The following is a 22,206-nucleotide window of genomic DNA, read 5'->3' as shown; positions in this document are numbered from 1 at the left end:
CTGAGGCTTCTCACCTCTTCAGGTGATCAGATACCCAGCACTCAAGATTACAATAAACAATTTCCATCTTAAAACAAAACACAACATAACTGTATCTTAAAAATAGTTTTACAGGCATCCTAGATACAAGCTTTTGTTAATCCACGAAAGATAGCACTTTTTTACACTATACCTGGAAATTGATCATTTGCAAGTTGAACAATAGGGGGAGAGAGCTTTTGAGATAAAGGCATAATCTTTAGGAAATAGTCTCTTCAAGGTCTTCACAATTGAAATTTAGGAAGCTGTTGGTGGGGGTTTCTTGGGTGACTTTATTGTAATAGTCCATGGCCATATTTGTGCCACCCTCATTTTAATAATTTATTTGGACAGTAATAATAGTAGAAAATAAATTGCAAGAAAGATATTTTACATTGAAATATGTCAGAAAAGTAGAGAAGTTGCTAAATCTAACACCCCCCCAAGAATAGCATAAATCTGAGAGAATATCTGATAAGCTAGCTTGCTTGCTTTTTTTTTTTTTTTTTTTTGCTGTAATCATTGGCCAGTAATTATTTTTTGTTGCTGTTGAGTAATGGTTTTTCAGTACAGTATTGTTTTCAGGATAGTGTGCTTTTTCACACTTACATTCTATTCACTTAATTTTTTGTCTAATGTAAAATTGTCCTATAGGGTTGTAATTTTCCCCCCTTTTCGGGTTTGTGGAATCCTGTGTTTTCATATCCAGGACCTGTAACTTGTATTACCTTCCTGGAGAGGAGAAGGGCAGGATGGAAAGATGGAGGGGGGCCTTGAAAGGTGAAGCATTTGTCATGACCACAGGGTATTTCCAGGACCTCCTTAGAAGCCTGACAAAATTCTCGAGCACTCAGAAATATTTTGAAAACACACAGAGCTTTCTGATTTCATAAATAAATTCTAAACAGTATAACAGATGTTAGTAACAGTGAAACAGATATTGGTATTGGCTTTTTGAGTAGCTTTAGATTTGGTATCTTTATAAAAATTGATAACAAATATTTTGAAGGCTATTATGGTGAAGTAGTTTTCATATTTTAAGGATCAGGAACTCAGTTAAATTATATAGAACATTGCTATTAAATATCAGCTGTAGGTGATTAGTTGTAGGAACCACATTTTTCATATGCATGTATTTTATTTAACTTGGAGGAGGAACTTTGCTAGGAAATTGCATCCAGTATTATAGATTTAAAATGAAAAATTCATAGTGTGTTTAGATTTTTCTTTAGAAGTAGATTTCTTAAAGATTTAAAATTCACAGAGTTAGTTCTGATACTGAGAAGCAATGTCCAGTGACACTGTAGGCTCAAATGACTTTATCCTGGTAAAGATGTGATACATAATAAACAGGAAGAGAATAGGCATTAAGTGGACATTCTGGTTTTTGTGTTTTTTTTTTTTTTAAGGCTCGTTCTCTCCTAGTTATTGATAACAGTAGGGGGCAAGTATGTTCTTTTTATTTTCTAGTCAAGGATTTTGTCAGCAAACATATCTTTTAGTTCTGAAGTATAATAAGTAGTACAACACCTGGAAATCTAAAACTTTAATCTGTGCAAGTTTTAGATTTTTAACACAGGCAATCAAGTCTTGGTTTCTAAACTTAGGAACTAGAAGCTGAAAGTTGCACTCTAGGCAAGAATTCCATTATTCATGTGTAAATTAGGAATTCACAGGGTTAAAAGGTTAGAAACTGGCCAGGATGAGGTTTACCCTTGTGATAAAGAGCAGATGACCCTCATTCATTGGCCAAAGCTTTCATGTAGCTCTTCTGCAAAGTTAGTTATTGCCATGAATTGTTCTTGAGGAATGCAGAAATTCAAATGTGAACAGGCCTTTCCTTAAGTGTCACTGTGGAGCCTTATCTCCCAAGCACATCAGAGCCGGCTGTGGGGACAAGGTTCCTCCCCAAAGGCCTGGAGGCTTTGCTTTCCTGTTGTTCATCCAAGCACAAAAGAATTTGTCTAACTTAGTTTTTCTAAAGCATCCCATTTTTAAAGGAAAGTATAGGGTTAAAGTAATACTTAGTTTTTCACAAAAAGTTAATCCCCCTTATTGATAGCCATTTTAGCTGTTTTACATTTTCATGTAATTAGAATAGAAAAGGAAGTGATCTGGGAGGCCCTTTTTCTGGTTGCATACAATAGTGAGCACAGAAGATAAAACCATTTCCTATAAATTGCAGTACTTTCAACTTTTGGCAAATCAAAATTTCACTTTCATAGGTGCTAAGTCTTCACTATATAAATAATTTAATATAAATATCTTAGGAGTAAGAAATAATCCATGACATCTTGACATTTCTTGCATTCAAATGTTGAAGTAAGAAAGATAAATTTCATAGGAAAGCATTAGTGTGGTTGAACATTCTCATATTTCAACAAGTTTAAATTAAGATAAGGGACATTGGAGAGAAGTAAAGGAGGAGATGGGTAGTGTTCTGTGATGTGTAAAGGACTGGCCGTAAGCTAGTGATTGAACAGGAAGCTGGTTGTTTATTTCCTTTCCATAAAAGGTGGAAATAGAAGTCTTAGGATAGAGGGAAAGAGAACATAAAGCTGGTTTATATTTGTTAGATTTTTCAGGACTTTTCACTTGGGTACAAAATAGTTTTTAAAATGAACATCTGTAGCTGAAAGACCATAGGAATTATTATAACTCTATGATAGATATTTCCCCCCAAATTTTGAGGTTAGTTCAAGCATCCATAAAATTTTTTAAGGGGCTCCATCTCTATAACTTTATTTAGCCACTATTTCCCTTTTATTAGCCAATCATTTCCCTTAAAAGGATGTAGGTGGTTTTCCATGAATAAAATGTTTATCACTTCAGTTTGAGATGAAACTTGAGGTTTTTTGCTGAGATTAATGAAAAACTGTTCTGTGATTGTGGTTCCTATCTTTAAGAGTAATACATAAATTACAGCTCAAAGCTGATCTTGAAATGTGAAGTTAAAACATATTGAAAACCCTTAAAGTCATGTTAGACAGAAAAGAGGGTGGGTGGTGTATTGAAAAGAGAAAGATAAAAAACTATGAGACTATTAGGCTAGATCTTGAATTTTATTAATGATCCTGGACCCAAGATGGGCAAGATTCTGCTTCATTGTCAACTTTTTCTTGAGATTTGCAGATGCTCTAAGGACAGCGCCTCTTACTTGTGTGCATGTTTACTTCAAATCAACCTATTAACAGTTACTTGCCCTAATTCAAGAATGCTCACATGAAAGTAAAAGTTGTTTGATTTTGGAAAAATAAGATAGAACTGAGGTATTTAGAGAGGCCAGTCCTTCAGCATTGTAGATAAGGTTCAGATGATGCTTTCTGGGGTCCAGGAAAAAAAAGAGAAAGGGGTATGGTTCAAAAGTACACATTTAACTTAAAAGTTGACCATCTTATAAAATTCCATACATTAAGTCAGGGAAGTAAAAGCACATCTAGTTCTACAGGCTTATTTATAGTGACACTTGGTTCTTAAAGTCAGCCTGCCTAAAAGATTTATCAGGTACTTGATAATCTCTGGGTAATGGAACCAGTTTTTCCCACTTTGCACTTAGTGAGGATCATTTCTCATCTTCAGAAACTTGTAACACTGTCTCACTGTTTCTCAAGGTTGTCAGATTTTTAAAAAATTTTTAACGAAGCAAGGTCCACTGAGGGGTAGAATTATAATTTTCCTTAAGATGTATATAAGTGTGTTTATTTTATTTCTGCCCAGCTTCTTAATGGAATTTTGAAAAGGAGTTTGGTATGGCCCTCTGTGTCAACTAGCTCTGATTATTCTAAAGAAAGGCCTCACTCTCAGCTCTTGTTTGCCCAGGCATTTGTTGTCACTGCTCCTGAATTTAACAGCTGGGCCTATTGATGAGAGGTCCAGAGCAGTTTAAAAGAATAACAGAAAACATATCTCTCAAGCAGGGTGTTAGGTTGAAGGAGTATTTCAATTAATAAATAAATGCATTTGAGGTTACCTTTTTGAAAACCCTGCTGTTCCTGGCTGCAATTTTGAGAGGTGATTTTTATCTCTAACAGGCAGAGATGCTTAATTAGGGTTGATTACTTTCAGCTTTTTAACTGGCAATTACTATTAATATGAAAAATAATCAATAGTGTTGAGTCAGGCATTTTGCTGAGGATTATACTTGAATTTTAAAAACAGCACTGGTTATTGATTTGTTTTAGAAGAAATTCTAAAAAGTGTAGCCCAAATTAAGTTTTCATTGTCAATGAGGGCTATTTCATTACTTCTGAAAGTTTATATTGTTCAGACTCTTTATTAAAACATTTTTAAAGCTCATTATTTGGTACAGGTCTTGGTAAATAAGAGAGGAAGAAGACACAGTTGTAATCATTGAAGCAGTATTGGTAGTTGCCCTAACATGGTAATCTGCACAGAGCAAGCTCAGTCAACAGTTGACAATGGTGATGTACAAAAAAGGTAAAAATGTACCAAACTACCTTCAATGGCTATAATTCTGAAGCCAAGTGAACAGCTTTAGGGATATGTATTGCGGTGGATAAAGGCATCATCCTCACAAAAGTCTCTGACACTAATCTGACAAATACTTTCCTGACTCTTACATTCCTTGTTTTTTCTTTTTTTTAACCTCTGCTTCTCAGAAACTGCTTTTGATGAGCTTTAAAAGCCAAATTCTTGTAGACTGAGCAGAAGGCATGAATTAAAAGTGTTTGTTTTTTCAGTTTCTGGAGGGTTTGCTTTTTCCGTGTGTGTGTGTATTTATATTATAGCTTTAGCATTTATAGTGGCTAGATCAATCAAGTAACTATTGCTATTGGAGAATGCAATCCTCATTGGTCTTAGTTCTTAGGACTAATGGAAGAAAAAATTTAAAAAATTTTTTGCTTTATGAAACTATAGTAAATCTCTGTTTAGAACAGTGTGACAGTTTTTGTTTTTTGTTTTTAATGATACTGCTTTGTATGGACTACTTTTTCTAAATAAACCATATTCCTTTGGAAGAATCCTCCAAAGTAGCTTTTTTATTGTTTTGTAGACTTTTTAGTGCTACCGAGAATATGATTTAGTACTATTCAAAATGAATCTTCCACTCCACCAACATTTACCAAATACATAAATAAATAAAATTTTACAAAGGTTTTTGAGCTGTGGATTACATTTCTCAGTGTTTCTTGGTGCAATTGACATTTTGGGCTAGATAAGTCTTCATTTCAGAGGCTGACTTGTGCAAACCTCTCTGGCCTCTACACACCAGATGCCAGTAGCACCCCTTCCTAGTTGTGGCAACCAAAAAAATGTGTTCTGGGAAGCAAAAATCACCCCTGGTTGAGAACCACTGATGTTTCTGAAAGGAATGGAAAACTTCTTTCTAAGTGATACAGGGCCATTTTAACCTTCTGTGTCTTAACTTTATATTCAACTTTTTTTGGTGTTAGCAGTGTTGAATTTATTGATTGGAGACTATTTACTATTTTAAAGTATTGTCTAGAAAGCTTAGTAAAGAAATGAGCTTGGGTCATATCTGTCTAATTTGGAGTTATGCCTTTCCATCCCTTTTCATGCACACAGTCCATTGAAAACTGCTATTAAGGGTTTACCCTTCTGTAGATCCATTCATTTTGATTTCAGTATTTTAGATCTTTTGGGGGGGGATATCTAGTAAAAGAGCAAATGCAGATTTCATTTAACCATGTTTATGCAGCACCTTTTATTTTCTTGATGTAATGGGCACCTTTTATTTTCTTGATGTAATGGGAGGTTGAAAAGTTATGAGAAATCTCCATGTGTAGTACATGTTAAAGAACATCTTTTGTGATGCTCTGCATGGTGAGAAATAAAAGTGTATGAGGTTAACAGCCCAGAGGATAACATGTGCTGTGTGGTAGGTGGTTCATTGGGTGAATGGTTAACAGAAATCTTTTCAGCTAATTCAGCGGTACCATAGACTTATTTTGGGCAGAAGCAATTTAACTTCCTGCAGATAGTGATGTGAAGATGGTAACACCTTGAGAGGTCATCAAGGGGTGACTAAAGGGAAAAGAATTAGGCACTACAGTATGTTAACTGGTATTCAGAAAGTCACAGGCAAATTTCTGAGTGGTTATTATTGGATTTGTTTACTTAGTAATATTGAAATAGAAATATTTGTCGCTTCTTAGTAGTAATGGGCAGCAACTTCATAGTTTTTATCTTTCCCAAGATGTCACTCTTTGCATGTGCTTCAGTTTTGGTTAAGCTGTTTATGCTAGTAAAAGTTATGGTTGCTGCTACATAGAGTTGATCACCTCTAGAGGCCGGGAGCCGCTGGTGGCTCAAGTGGCAAGTTGAGATAGATGAAGGAGGAAGCAAAATAGTTTAGTGAGTGACTTCAGTGCTGAGCAAGGCTGGCTGAACACTTTTGACACCATATGTTCACGCCAAAGAGGTACATGAAGTAGAAGAAATGATCAGTTCAAAATAGAAGAGAAGAGTGCACATTTTCATTATATTTAAGGAAAATAGTATTTGTGTCACACAAAACTTTAAAGTTCTTGAGCTCTTGTTTCCTTATTCTTGTAGTCATTTCATAAAGAAATTATGAAGTTGATAATTTCCAATATCTGGTAAACACTCTTAATAATGCTGTATTTTTTATTTGAGTTGCTGGTTGGTGCAGTGGGAAAGCAGGAAGAATGACAAAAAGGCAGAAGAGCTGAGCACTGATGCCTTCTCACTGGTGACTTATATGGCTTTAGACAGATCACTTAATCATTCTGGTCCTTGTCAGATCCTTGTCTTATCTGTAAAGATGAGTAGCTGGGGAGAAAAAAGGGAGAAGAGATGGATGTTGAGCAACACAGTGCCCGTAGTTTCATAATTCTGTTACTGTAATTCTAAGTAAATGGCCAATAAATGATTTTTTTTGTAAGGCTGAGTCCAATCACATTGCAAGAGAACCATTTAAGTCACTGAGAAAAAAATTAAAATAGCTTGGCGATAAAATTTAATATGGTACTTTGAAGAATTCATACTCTTCCCATGGACCTTAGGAAGATCTACTGTTGGAGAGGGGAAGGTCTTAAACCAATACTGATAATTCAAACTAGTACTGTTCTTAAGAGTCTAGAAAAATAAGTTACTTTGTCTAGGACTGGACAGTTCAGAATAGCTGTGCTGCTTTGGAGGTTGACCTAGTGTATGAGAGGTATAACTTTACAAATATGTGTCTGAGTGGGGAGGGTACAGCTCAGTGGTAGAGTGCATGCCTAGCATGCATGAGGTCCTGGGTTCAATCCCCAGCACCTCCACTGACTAATAACTAAGTAAATAAACTTAATTACCCCCACCCCACCCCCACAAAAACCCAAACATATGTCTGGTTCTGCTAGTAATTAATAATGTATTCTGATGTTTATTCAAGTCAGTAAGACTTGGTGTTTAAGGAAAATAGTGCTAATTTCATCTTAAGAGAGTTTTGCTAGTGTTACTAGTATTTTAATGGAAATAGTTTATACTGACTCCCTTCTGCCACCACCAATTCCTATTAAGAATGATAAGGTTTAATTTTGCCCCCGCTTTCAAACTGAATTAGCTTGAGTCCCTCTGATTGGATTTAAAGTAATTTTGGTTAAAGTATTGACTTCAAACTGGACACATAATAAGAAAAAAATGCTTTGATGTGGGTATTGCCATTTTGGCATTTCTTTTAAAAAGGGAGATGACAAATTTTCTTAAATAATTTTTACCAACTAAATGTGTTCACTGTTTTCTTAATAAAAAGAATTCATTTTTAATATGTTTAAGAAAGCCACATTTTCATGCTCTGACTTACTACTTTTAACGTAATTTTAATTGAGGGACCAACTTCAGTAAAGCAATGAGATAATAACTTACCAAAAGTTTCACCAGAAGGATTATTAAAGTTATCCCAGTAATGGAATATGATTTCTTCAGAGCCCGTAAGTAGCTTTACCTGGATGATTTAGTGCATTTTTAGAAATCTGGTAAGTAAAGCTTGAAAGAAAATACACAGATGGAAGAAACTTTGTGATATTTAAGTTTAGTTTTCAGTTCACCAGATGTCAGCTTGGAACTTCTGATACAGGGAGAATTTTACTGCTTAGCAAATGGTACAATGAGAAATTGTAAGTGGATTCACGATTGATTAACAGAGAGGTGTGACTAGTTTCTCATCATATTAGAATCAACTCTACCATTCCTTTTTTTTAAATTGAGGCATAGTTGATGTACAACGTATTATAAGTTACAGGTGTACAATAGAGAGAGTCACAAATTTTAAAGGTTATATTCTGTTTATAGTTATAAAATATTGACTGTATTCCAAATGTTGCATATCCTTGAAGCTGTTTTATTTCATAAAACTTAATAGTTTGTACTAATTAATCCCCTACCCCTGTCTTAACCCTCCCTCTGCCCACTGGTAACCACTAGTTTGTTCTCTGTATCTGTGAATGTATTTCTTTTTGTTATATTCACTATTTTGTTGTATTTTTTTAGATTCTGCAAATAAGTGATAACGTACAGTATCTGTCTTTCTCTGTCTGACTTACTTAGCATAATACCCTCAAAATTCATCCATGCTGTTGCAAATGGCAAAATTTCATTCTACTTTATGGCTGAGTAGAATTCCATTGTGTGCGTGCGTGCATGCATGTGTGTGTGTGTGCATGTGTGCACGTGTGTGCGCCACATCTAATATATGCATTCATCTGTTGTTGGACACTTAGGCTACTTCTGTATCTTGGCTATTGTAAATAATGCTGCTATGAGCATTAGGATACATGTATCTTTTCAAATTAGTGTTTTTGGTTTTTTTGGTTATGTACCCAGGAATGGAATTGCTGATAGTTCTGTTTTTAGTTTTTTGAGAAACTTCCATACTATTTTCCATAGTGGCTGTACCAATTTAAATTCCCACCAACAGTGTTTTGAGGTTCCCTTTTCAACACGTCCTCACCAACATTTGTTATTTGTGTTCCTTTTGATGATAACCATTCTGACAAGTGTGATGCAATATCTCCTTGTGTTTTTAATTTGCATTTCTGTAATGATTGACAGTATTGAGCATCATTTCATGTGCCTATTGGCCAGCTGTGTATCTTCTTTGGAAAAATGTCTATTCAGGTCTGCTGCCCATTTTTTACTTGGGTTGTTTGTTTTTTGATGTTGAGTTGTATAAGCTGTTTATATATGTTGGCTATTAACCCCTTATCGGTCATATCATTTGCAAATATTTCTTCCCATTCAGTAGGTTGTCTTTTCATTTTGTCAGTGGTTTCCTTTGTTGTGCAAAAGCTTTTAAGATCGATTAGGTCTTACTTGTTTACTTTTGCTTTTATTTCCTTTGCTCAGGATACAGATCCAAAGAAATATTGCTACGATTTATGTGAAAGAGTATTCTATGTATGTTCTCTTCTAGGAGTTTTATGGTTTCCACTCTACCATTCTTTGTCAGAACAGAAAGAAAGTGATTAATCGGAAAGTTTTTCCCTGTTAAGACAGCTTTCAGAAGGGGATGACAATTTTAGACAATGAAATAAAAGACAAAAGAAAATACATCACTATTTTCTGCTGATCTCCAAACTCTTACAGACTTGTTAAGATACTGACTATGAACATTTTAGGAGAGAGAACCTTAAGATTCTGTAAAACTTACCAGATAGTCAGTAGAGAGTCCTTGCTTCCTAACTTGACTTGCAGTATCATTTTACCTTTCTCTAACATAAGTAAAGATAACAATTTGTGGTCTTAGAAATTTCTATTTTGCCAGTAAGAAATATGAAGTTGGAAGGAGATAACTGCCTTGCCTAAGCACACAGCTGCTGGATCTGGGACCAGAGCTCAGGTTTGCTGATTCTAGTCATGAATTTGCAGTAATTAAATACAGATTTTCTCCTGTGTATTGTGTGGAAGCGTGTCTTTCTGTTTTCAAATATGTCTCATCTAGTCCAGAACGTAGAAAAGAGAATGGTGATGGAACTGACCCTGAGATATTAAAAATACTTCTTTAATTTCTTAATATTTATTAAAAATATTTTAACATTTTTCAATTCACCCTTTACTGTACTTGTATAAGGTTTTTTTGTTGTTGATGTAGTGAATAAGTGATTTTGAAATAAAATCGCTAATGTGTTTCTATTTTTATCTGTCCTGTAACACTTCATGGAGTTTCTTTTCTCATGGATAATCTCGGTGGAGGGAGGTTGAGCTCTAGACCTTTTAGAGGCTCAGCATTTGTTGAGACATCTGTCCAAAGGGAAGTTTGAGCTAAAGCAACGATTTTCAACCTGTCTTTGAAAAACCTCCAATGGAGTGAGACTCTTGTAACCAAAAGCTTGAGTTTTAAATAAATGGTTGAGTATATGTCATTATTATCTTCAAGGTAGAGGGGCATGGTGGTAGCCAATATCTAGCATGGAAAAAAAAATTTTAAAACAAACAGTTTTATTGGGATAGAATTCACATACCACAAAGTTCATCCTTTCAAACTGTATAATTCATTAGGTTTAGTGCATCTGTCACAACTGTCTAATTCTAGAATATATCCATCACTCCAGAAAGAAACCCCACACCTCCCATTTCTCCCCTCCTCTATTCCCTGGAACCACTAATCCAGTTTATGTCTCTATAGATTTGCCTATTCTGGACATATTATAAAAAGGGAATCATACAATATGTGGACTTTTGTGTCTGGCTTCTTTTACTTAGTGTAATTTTCAAGGTTCATCCATGTTGTACCATGTATAAGTGCTTCATTCCTTTTCATGGCTGAATAAGATATACCCCATTTTATTTGTCTAGTCATCTGTTGATGGATACTTGGATTGTTTCCATCTTTTAGGCTATTCTGAAGAATTCTGCAATGAATATTGACATAGAAGTATTTGAGTCTCTTTTTTCAATTCTTTGGGGCATACACCTATCAGTCGAATTGCTGTGTTGTCTGGTAATTCTACATTTAAACTTTTGAGGAAACAACTGTTTTTCACAGTAACTGTACCATTTTCCATTCCCACTAGAAATGCTGAAGGGATTCAGTTTTTTCACATCCCCACCAACATGTGTTATTTTCCTTTTTAAAAAAAAATTGTACCAATCTAGTAGATGTGAAGTGCTCTCTTCTAGTGGGTTTGATTTGCATTTCCCTAATGACTCATGGTGCCATCTTTTCATGTACTCACTGGCCATTTGTATATTTTCTTTGGAGAAATATCTACTTAAGTCCTTTGCCCATTAAAAAAAAATGGGATTCTTGATCTTTTTGTTGTTGAGTTGTAAAAGTTCTTTATATATTCTGGACATTAAACTGTTGTCAATTATATGATTTACAAATATATTCTCCAATTCTATATATTTGTCATTTCACTTTCTTGATAGTATCTTTTGATGCACAGAAATTTTAAATTTTGATGAAATTCAGTGTTTTTTTCTTTTGTTGCTTGTGCTTTTGGTGTTATATCTAACAATCCATTACCAAATCAGTGATAGGAGTCCAACTTCACACTCTTGCATGTGGAAATCCAGTTGTCCAAGAACCACTTGTTGAAGAGACTGTTGGTTCCTTGTTGAATGGACTTGGCATCCTTGTTGAAATCAATTTGTCATAGACATATAGGGTTTATTTCTAAACTCTTAATTCTATTCCGTTGGCCTATATGTCTTCCTTCATGCCAGTACCATGCTATTTTGATTATTGTAACTTTGTAGTAAGTTTTAAAATTCGAAATGTCAGTCATCCAACTCTGTTATTTCTTAAGACTGTTTTGGCTATTCATGGCTCTTTGCAATTCGATAGGAACTTTAGGATTGGCTTTTCCATTTCTACATAAAGAATGTTGGAGTTTTGGAATGGATTGCATTGAATATAGCAATCTGTAGATTGCTTTGGTTAGTATTGCTATCTTAACAATATTAAGTCTTCTAATTCATGAACAGTGTATCTTTCTACTTACTTAGATATTTATTTTCTTTCAGCAGTATTTTCTAGTTTTCAGTGTACAAATATTTCACCTTTTTGGTGAAATATATTTCTAGGTATTTTATTCTTTTAGATGCTGTTGTAAATGGAATAGTTAATTACAGGTATATATAAACACAGTGGCTTTGTGTCCATCTTGTACCCTGAAATGCTTCTGAATTCATTTATTAGCTTTAGTAGCTTTCTTAAAGATTGGTTGGAATCTTCTGTATGTATGTATGTGTGTGTGTGTGTGTATATGGATATAAAATCTGTGAATAATACAGTTTTACTTCTTTTTCTCCTTTGGATGCCTTTTATATTTTTTCTTACCTAATTGTTCTGGTTAGAATTTCTGTGTTGAATTACCTATACTTCCAGTTCTTAAAGCAGAAATATGGCTGTTATTACTGCAAGAACTGCAGCAGCTGATGGGAATATGCCTATGTGTGGTACATAAAGAGCACTAACAAGGTTTAGTTCAAGCAGTTTTGCAGAACTTGTCAGAAGTCTTATAATGCTTGCTGAGTGGAGAATGATCACTTATCAAATAAATCAGATGTTTGCCTTTTGTGTCTGAATTGGGTGGTGATAGAGAGTTTTAGTGTAGTTTCTTGAATGTATTTTCTAAAAGAGCCTCGGTTCCCAATGGCCTAGATTTTGATTGCTTTTTAGTAAGAGTTGTAGAAATAATAAGTCAACTGGGAAATGGGACGTCAGTGAATGTTTCTTTCTGCCCTTGCAAATCTTGGTCATGTTGACCTCATTTGAGACTGTTTTCCTTACATGCAGTATTTGCCTTACCTGTATTCAGAGTTTAATGTAAAAAAAAGAAACAAACTGGAAAATGGAAGACTTTTCTACTATTTATATGTGTATATATATACACATATACATACAGTATGTATATATACATATACACACATATATATAATGAATGAAAAGCTTTCTGTCTTTTACTATTGAATGTGATGTTAGCTGTAGATTTTTCATAAATGCCCTTTATCATGTTGAGGAAGTTCCCTTCGACTGCTAGTTTTCTTAATGTTTATTCATGAAAAAATGTTGGATTTTTTCACGTGTCTTTTCTGTATTAGTTGTCATGATCATACAGTTTTTTCCCTTTGTTCTGTTAATGTTGTGTACTACATTGGCTCATTTTCTTCTCTTGGACCACTTTTGCATTCCTGGGGTACATCCTACTTGGTCAGTACAGTCTTTTTAAGATGATACTGAATTCAGTTTGCCAGTAATTCACTGAGATTCTGCATCTATATTCATAAAGATACTGGTCTGTAATTTTCTTTTCTTGTGATGCCTGTCTGGCTTTGGTATTAGAGTTGGCCTCATAGAATGAGTTAGGAAGTATTCCCTACTCTTCTATGTTTTGAAAGAGTTTGGGAAGGATTGGTGTTCATTTAAATGTTTGGTAAAATTCACCAGTGAAGCCATTGTATTGTGTCCTGGACTTTTCCTTGTTGAGAGGTTTTGATTACTGATTCAGTCTCTTTGCGTAGTATAAATCTGTTGTGATTTTTTAGTTTCTTTTTGAATCATTTAGATAATTTGTATGCTTTTGGTATTTGTCCATTTCATCTAGGTAATCTATCTGTTTATTGATGTACAGTTGTTCCTAATATTCCCTTAAAATCTTTCTAAAAAGTTTCTATAAGGTCAGTAATGTCCCTGCTTTTTTGTGTGTGTTTGTGTGTGTGTATATATATAGATAAGTTTTTATTGAAGTATAGTCAGTTTACAATGTTGTGTCAATTTCTGATGTATAGCATAATGCTACAGTCATACATGAAGATATATATATTCATTTTCATATTCTTTTTCACATAAGTTACTACAAGATATTGAATATAGTTCCCTGTGCTATACAGTATAAACTTGTTGTTTATCTATTTTATATATATTAGTATCTGTGAATCTCGAACTCCCAATTTATCCTTTCCCACCCCTTTCCCCACCCAGTAACTATGTTTGTTTTCTGTCTGTGAATCTGTTTCTGTTTTGTAAGTAAGTTTGTTGTCTTTTTTTTTTTTTTTTTTTTGAGATTCCACATATAAGTGACAACATATGATATTTTTCTTTCTCTTTCTGGCGGTAATGCCCCTACTTTCATTTCTTGTTTTAGCTATTTATATCTCCTCTCTTTTTTCTTAGTCAGTCTAACTAAAGATTTGTCAATTTTGTTCATCTTGTCGAAGAATCAATTTTTTACTTTGTTGATTCTGGGATTTTTTGCTATCCTCTATTTCATTTATCTCTACTCTAATCTTTATTCTCTTCTTTCTGCTAGCTTGGACTTAGTTTTAACCTCTTTTTCTATTTCCTCAAGGTATAGTTTAGGTTATTATTTTGAGTATTTTCTTCTCTTTTAATGTAGGCATTTACCAGCTACAGATCTCCCTCTGAGCACTGCTTTTGCCAAAACTCCATAATTTTTGATATGTTTCATTTTCATTTTCATTCATCTCAAAGTACTTTCTAGTTTTTTTGTTTGTTTGTTTTTTTGGTGGTAGTTATTTCTTCCTTGATCCATTGGTTAAGAGTGTGTTGTTCATTTTCCACGTATGTGTGAGTTTTCTAGTTTTCCTTCTGTGCTTTTATTTATAGCTTCATTCCATTGTGATTGGATAGAATATTTTATATGACCTTAATACTTAAAAACCTTTTGGGACTAGTATCATGGTCCAGCATATATTCTGTCCTGGAGAATGTTTCTGTGTACTTGAGGAAAATGTGTGTTCTGCTCTTGTTGGGTGGTGTGTCTTTATATGTTTTATTATGTCTGGTTGGCTTACAGTGTTCTTCAAATTCTCTATTTCCATGTTCATCTTCTGTCTAGATGTTCTGTCCATTATTGAATGTGTTGTATTGAAGTCTTCAACTATTATTGTAGAACTGTCTATTTCTCCCTTCAATCCTGTCAGTGTTTGCTTCATATATTTTGGGGTTCTGTTTCATGGTACACATATGCTTATATTTGTTTTATCTCCTTGGTAAATTGACCTGTTTCGTTGTATATAATGTCCTCCTTTGTCTCTTGTAACAGTTTTTGACTTAAAGTCTATTTTGCCTGGTTAAAGTCTAGTATAGCCATTCAACTCTCTTTTAGTTACCATTTGCATGGAATGCCTTTTCCCATCTTTCACATTCAACCTATTTGTTCCTTTGGATATAAAGTGACTCCCTTATAGTCAGTATATACTTAAAACATGTTTTTTTAAAAACCCATTCTACCAACCTCCGCCTTTTGACAGAGATTTAATCCATTTACATTTAATGTAATTACTGATTAAAAGGATTTCAACCATTTTACTATTCTTTTTTATATGTCTTATACCTTTTTTCTCTCTCATTTTCACTATTACTGCATTCTTTCATGGTGATTTTTTTGTCATGAACTGTTTTTACTCCCTTCTCATTGCCTTTTGTATATATTTTTTAGATATTTCTTTGTGGTTACCATGGGGATTACATTTAACATTCTAAATTTATAGCAGTCTACCAACATAACTTCAGTAGCATGAGAAACTCTGCTCCTATGCAGCTCAGTCTCTCCTTTTATTTTATTGTGATACATTATCTCTTTCTACATTATGTGCCAAGTAATACAGATTTATAATTATGTTTATGCTTTTGTTTTTTAAATTATGTAGAAAATAAATGGAGGTACAAACCAAAAATACGATACTATCGACTTTACTGTTTTCCTGTTTAGTTACATTTACTGGAGATCTTTATTTCTTCTTATAGCTTTGAGTTACTGTCTAGTAGCCTTTCATTTCAACCTGAAGGATTTCCATTAGCATTTCATGTAGGGCAGGTCTTGTGATAATAAGCTTCCTTAGCTTTTTGTTTATCTAGGAATATTTTAAGTTCTGCCTCATTTCTGAAAGACAGTTTTATTGGATATACAATTCTTGACTTACAGTTTTTTATGTCATTTTAACTCTGTCATCCTGCTGTTTTGTGGCTTCCATGGTCTCTGATGATAAATTAACTGTTATTGACAAATAATAAGTATATGACAAGTCTCTCTTACTGTTTTCAAGTTTCTCTCTTTGCCTTCATCTTGCAGCAGTTTGATTGTAAATATATTTATGTGCACATCTCTCTTAATTTATCCTCTTGATGTTCGTAGAACTTCTTGGGTTTTTGTCAGATTTGGAAAGTTTCCAGCCATTATTTCCTCAAATACTCTTTGTGCCCCATTCTCTCTTTCTTCTCCTTCTGGGACTACCACAATGCATATGTTGGTCTGTTCACTGGTGTCTCATGTGTCCTTTAGGTTCTGTTCATCCATCTTTGTTTTTGAAAATCATTATGTTCTTTCCTTATGGCTTTTATCTTTTATGTGTTTAACCATTTTAAATCCGTATCTTGCAGTTTTCTTCAGCTATACTATTATCTCTAGTTCTTGAGGTGTCAGACTCCTCCTTTTCTGTGTCTGGTGATTTTCTTATGGCAGATTGTTCCCTTTTGTGATTTGTAATCATTTATTATGAGCTAATCTTCACTAAGGCTTAATATATCCTATATTATGAAAGTGTTTGCTTTCTGTTTGGTGCCCCATGGTTTCACTGGTCATGGACCAATTTAGGGATTAATTCTTGGCTGCTCTACATTATTTGTACAAGTTTATAATCTACACAAGTGTGTGGTAAAGTCCAGGGGTTTATGTTTGTCATAGGAAACAGTTCTTCTCATCCAGAATAAAGTCTCGTTGCTAATCTAGCTGGTTGGTGAGTTTTTCCACTGACTCTTCTCCAAGTGCTGCCTTGATCCCAGCTTCAGGGCTCAGTTAGTTATGTTGTGATAGAACAAAGCCACATCCTCTTCCTAGAAGCCTCCAGTGCTGTTAGCTACCTCTGGACCATCATGGCATCAGGCCAGAGTTTACTGTTTTGCCCTTGTTCTTAAAATTTTGTTAGTGGTGGTGATGTTTTGAATATGTTCTTTATAGCATTTCTTTGTGTTTTCAGTGAGAGAGAGCATCCATGTTTACTCAGTCTACCATTTTGCAGGAAATGAAAAGGATGAAGTCTTAAAGAATCTCTTCCTACCTCAGAAACCACATGCCTGATCTTTGAGGACTTAGTTCCTAAATTTCTAACTTCAGTTCTCTGTATAATCCTGGCTGTCTTTGTTTTAGTTTTCAGCATCCCTCCCAGCTACATTTCTGTCTTTCCTCATTGTCTCAGCCCAGTCCTAGTTAGTGGGATTTTTGGTAACCTTGTCTGATACTCCCTTGTACTGTCAGCACCCAAGAAAATGCTTGGCACATTATAGGCACTAAAGCGCTTACTGGCTGGTTTAGAATTCTTTGTTTAGGCTTATTTCTGACTTGGCACTGTCATTCATTTCTGCAACAAATATTTCTTCAGAGCCTACTCTGCTAAGTCCTTAGAATGCCACAGTTAATAAAAAAAATAGCCCCTGTCCTCAATAATTAGTGAGGGAAGGGAATTAATAAATAAGTAATTTTTAGAACAGTATGATTGTGCAGTAGTAGAGTGTGTTTCTGGTAGAGTTCCTGGTAGAGTTGCATATGTAATATTATTTTTTCCAATTTTATATTGAAATTTTTCAAATCTATAGGAAAGTTCAGGTATAATGAACGCCTGAATACCTTTCACCTAGATTCCCGGCTGTTAATTAAAATTTTGCTGCATTTATTTCATCCTTCTCACTCTCTAAAAAGCAAGTTGAAGACATCATAACATTTTGCTTCTAAATACTTCCCCATGCATCTCTGAATCTGGGATGGGGGTGGGAGGCACTTAGAGAGAGATACTTGTGGAAGTGATATCTAAGCTAAATTTTAAGGGAAAAGTAGATTTTAGTTAGATAAGGGAAATAATTAGTCTAATAAGGTATAGTAGTGAGAAACAGCATGGTACGTGTGGGATAATAAGCTGTGTGGTGTTGTGAGAGAATAAATTTCAAGGAAATGATGGTCAGAAAATGGAGATGGAGATGTGGGCAGGATCCACTCAGAGAAAGACTCCATATAGACCACGTGCCGTTTTAAGGAACCTGGAATTTATCCTGTGGGTGATGAGGAACTGCAAGGGACTGGACTGGCCAGTTTGTGTTTTAGATTGGTCTCCCCGGAGTCTGTGTGAGCAGAAGTCAGGTGAACAGGGATGGAGGCTGTGACAGCAGCACGGTGAGAGCTCATTAGCGCCTGGACTGGGGCACTGGTAAGGGGGTGAAGGGAAGACAGGGTTTAGGTTCTAATTAGAGTTAAAATTCGGCAGTACTTTTTAGATGTGGGGAATAAAGGAGAGGGAGAAGCTCGGGATGATGTTGATATGTCCAGTTTGAGTGACTTGGTGAATGGTGGTGCCACCAGCTGAAATAGGGAACACAGGAGGAGGAGCTAGTATAGGGAAAAGGTCATGAGTTTGACTTGAAATATGTTCATTTTAGGTGTCTGTGAGCTGTCCAGCAGGTGGTCCAAGAGAGCAGTTGAGAGTTAAGAGGTGCATGGCCTAAAGATACTGAGTTGAGCATCACCAGGACCTAGGTGAAGTTTCAGTCACGGGTAATTTGGAGTGGGATGGGGGTGCTGTGCAAGAGGCATGAGCAACCAGCAGAGGCAAAGACAGTAATCAGGAAGGGAGGTAGAAAACCAGGAGAGTACAGAATCACAGACGCCAAGGGAGAACTTTCAAAGAATTTATGAAACAACATCAGATGCAGCAGAGTTTCAGTAAGAGAAGACTTTAAAAATACTCTTTGTACCAGGCTACTAGTAGGTCATTAAAGTCTTAAAGCAGTTTCTGGAGAGTGAAATCAAGCACAGGTTTTAGGGATACAGAATTTTACCTAAAGCTTCACAGTGGGATAATTTCTCATTGTTCTAATGTTGTCCAATGTTATTTTAGAATTATAAATAATACTGTTATGGTGTTTTAGCAAAATAGTGCCATTTTACATGTTCCTGAAACTTTTATCAATGTCACAGTTATTATAAGCAAATTAAGTTATTTAACTAATATAAAAGGTTAAGTTGTTATTGTATTTTACATGAAATAATTATTGCACATATACAGTTCTGCCTTGGGGAACATGATCTTTAAAAGTAACAATCAGTGAGTATATGAAACCATTAATAGGCATTCGTCATTTGCTTATTAAAGTTCTCTGTGCCGTCCATTAAATTGATGTTCCCTCGAAATTCACACTTTTAAAGTTTTAGCATACCAACTTGAGAAGGAAAGCTTGATTTTTAAACAAACTTCCCTGTTCTTTATCTTCTAATGATCAGTTGAAGATAATGTTGATGTGGTATAACAAATGTAGCCATTTCTCAATAACCTGTAAATATTTGAAATATTTTAGAAAATCAGTTTAGACAAGGAAGGCAATCACTTCCACAACACTTGTACTATGTACACTGTACTTTGGCTTTCTAAGCAATTCAGTTACTCGATTTTAATAAGCAACCCAACTGAGATACTGGTTTGAAAGTGTGTATGTTTATAAAACCAGTTATATATGTGTGTGTGAAGTTATTTATGGAAAATAATCTGAGTCTTAAGAGGCATATCATTATAAACATGGTATATCCATAATATTTGAGAAGGCCAAATAAAAATACTGCATTAAAAACTTGTAGGAATTTTTACAAGGAGTTTTTCTTTTAAGGAAAAAAAAAAGGATTTCACGTTAACTCTAAAATGCTGGACACTTTTCACATATGATAGTGAAAATTACGATGATTTTTAAAAATACAAAACAAGGGAACAAAACTTTTATCTTAACAAAACGGTGACATTGGTGTTAATAAAAGAAGGACATTTGGCTCTTCAAGTGTATTGTGTTCCACTGTATAATAGTTGACTAGATTAAATGAAATTATTGATTTCTGCTTCATTACTGACACATTTATGAGCAGTTTCTTTGGCACCATAGCACAATGTCAAAGGTCATAACTTTCTTTCTTCGGAAGAATAAAAGCTTTTAGATGGCAAATCCCAGAAACTTTCACTGTGGCCCTTTGCTTTTTCTCTCTTGCATAGAATTACTGGAGAGGCATGCTTGAAAGAAATGTCTCATAAATCAGCAGGAGAGAGCCTTTACCCTGTAAAGCTTCTTAAAATCATTGACAACCAGTTGAATTCCACTACAGAATAATATTGTGCTTTACCCTGATTTTAATAGTTTTCAGTAGGAGATGGTTCGTTGTAACATGCCTCCTGTGTCCACTATCTTACGGGAAATAACATTTATTATTTTTAAATAAGTTAGAATATTTCGCCTGTGTTAAATATGTACATTTTTTTACTTTCCTATAAAAGTGAGGTCTCCATGACATCAGGATAAACCAGTAAACAGAGATTTGGGTGTTTCCATTATTTAACTGTTATGTAACTAAAGCCCTTGATCAGTGGCTGGATTTTCCACTTTTCATCAAGATGTTTTGGTATCCTGTAGCTACAACCACAGCTTTTACCATAGCTGGCACACCACTGTATACATGAGGACGTTACTAGACATGAATCCTATTTGAGAATAAATAACCCTTTCAATATTCTAATGGCAGCTTGAGTTTAAGGAGTTAGCAAGTTTTATAAAGATATACAGGCATACTTAGGAGATATTGCAGGTTCATTTCTAGATCACTACAATGAAGTAAATATAGCAATAATGTGAGTCACATGAATTTTTTGGTTTCCCAGTGCAAAGTTCTGCTTACACTTTACGGTAGTCTGTTATGTGTGCAGTAACATTATGTCTAAAAAAAACAATGTATGTATCTTACTTAAATACTTTATTACTAACAAAAATGCTAACCAACATCTGAGTCTTCAGCAAGGTGTAATGTTTTTGCAATAGTAACATCGAAGTTTGAAATGTGAGAATTACCAAAATGTGACACAAAGATACAAAATGAGCAGATGCTTTTGGACAAATGGCACCAATAGATTTGCTTGACACTGGGTTGCCACAAACCTTCAATTTGTAAGTAACAGTATCTGCAAAGTACAATAAAGTAAAGCACAATAAAACAAGGTGTGCCTCTGTGTGTGTGTGTACGTACATTTTATATATTATATATAACACGTTATATGTAATCTATATTTTTGTTATATATATTTCTGTAAAATTGTTCTGTGCTGTGATAAACTCAGCAATTGTAATCTTAAGAGTTCTTCATGTCTCTGTAATGTTTTAACTAAATAGATACAAAAAGAAAAAAAGACAAAGAAGTGATTTTTTTCTCCTAGTGGTTGAGTCATTTAGAAGAAAATAAAAAATTAGATTACACTGTTTTCTTGAACAACAGATCCTCTCAGCCCTTGACTTGAAGATGATTTCCATATTATGAAGATGTTGCAACACCCTATTGAAATACTCTTGAAATTCCAAAACCTCTCCAGTGAATACTTGCCTTCCAAGCAACTAAGGGCTAGCTACTAGTTTAGTTACATGGATTAGTGATACAGGAAAAGCTTTTGTAGTTGGCAGAGAAACTGTCATTCTTCAACCCCTGCGTGGTTTATTCTGAATAAAAGCTTGGTCTTGGTTAACAACAAACAAGGCTATTGTGATTGATATAAAATTTTATTTGTAGAATCAGCTAATTATCATTCCAAATTCATTTATAAATTGGTGGCAGATAATTTTTATTTTCAAGGAGAGTGCTATATTCTGATTGTCTATATGATAGTTTTGGGCTGTATCCAAAAAAACAAATTATTTTGAACAAGTGTTGAACATTTTAATAGCCATGTACTTGTTGAATAATTTACCTGTGCCTTCTTCTCCAACTTGTACCAGTTGAGATAGAAATAAATTGTTCCTCTAAGTGTTTTATCACAAAGATTCCCTGTTTTTCTCTCACTTGGAGTTAGTGTTAACAGTAGTTAAATGGCTTTTTGAGTTTCTTTCAGTGCCTTTTTGGCTTAAAGATTAGCTCTTTTTGATCTGGAAAAAAAAATGGGTATTTTCCCTATAAACCTTCAGTTTGGATCCCCTGTACTCAAGAGTTTTTTGGATACTTTAATTTCAGGGGACCCTGAGTGTTGTGATCCCAAATCAAAGACGTTTATCCCCCTTTTTAAGGAAAAAGGGATTAGGAACTTCCTGCTGCTTTTGCAAACACTAAAAGCATCCTTTAGGGCTTGGAGTTGCCCTAAGGTCACTTTTACAAATGCTTCAAATGCTCTCAAGGCCCCAGGTCAGCTCCCGACTTCATGCTCTTGCTTTTAGGGATAAGGGATAGAATTCCT

At 34.6% G+C, this 22,206-nt stretch overlaps 1 protein-coding gene across 2 annotated transcripts in view; it reads left to right on the top strand.

Moving 5' to 3' along the window:
• Positions 1–22,206, top strand: part of PRTG (protogenin) — a 123,697-nt gene that overhangs the window by 5,032 nt on the left and 96,459 nt on the right. The window lies entirely within an intron of this gene.

The sequence above is a fragment of the Camelus bactrianus genome, chromosome 6, assembly GCF_048773025.1.
Source record: "Camelus bactrianus isolate YW-2024 breed Bactrian camel chromosome 6, ASM4877302v1, whole genome shotgun sequence".
Taxonomy (NCBI): domain Eukaryota; kingdom Metazoa; phylum Chordata; class Mammalia; order Artiodactyla; family Camelidae; genus Camelus; species Camelus bactrianus.
The sequence above is the reverse complement of the archived record's forward strand: the minus strand, read 5'-3'. Positions and strand labels throughout refer to the sequence as shown.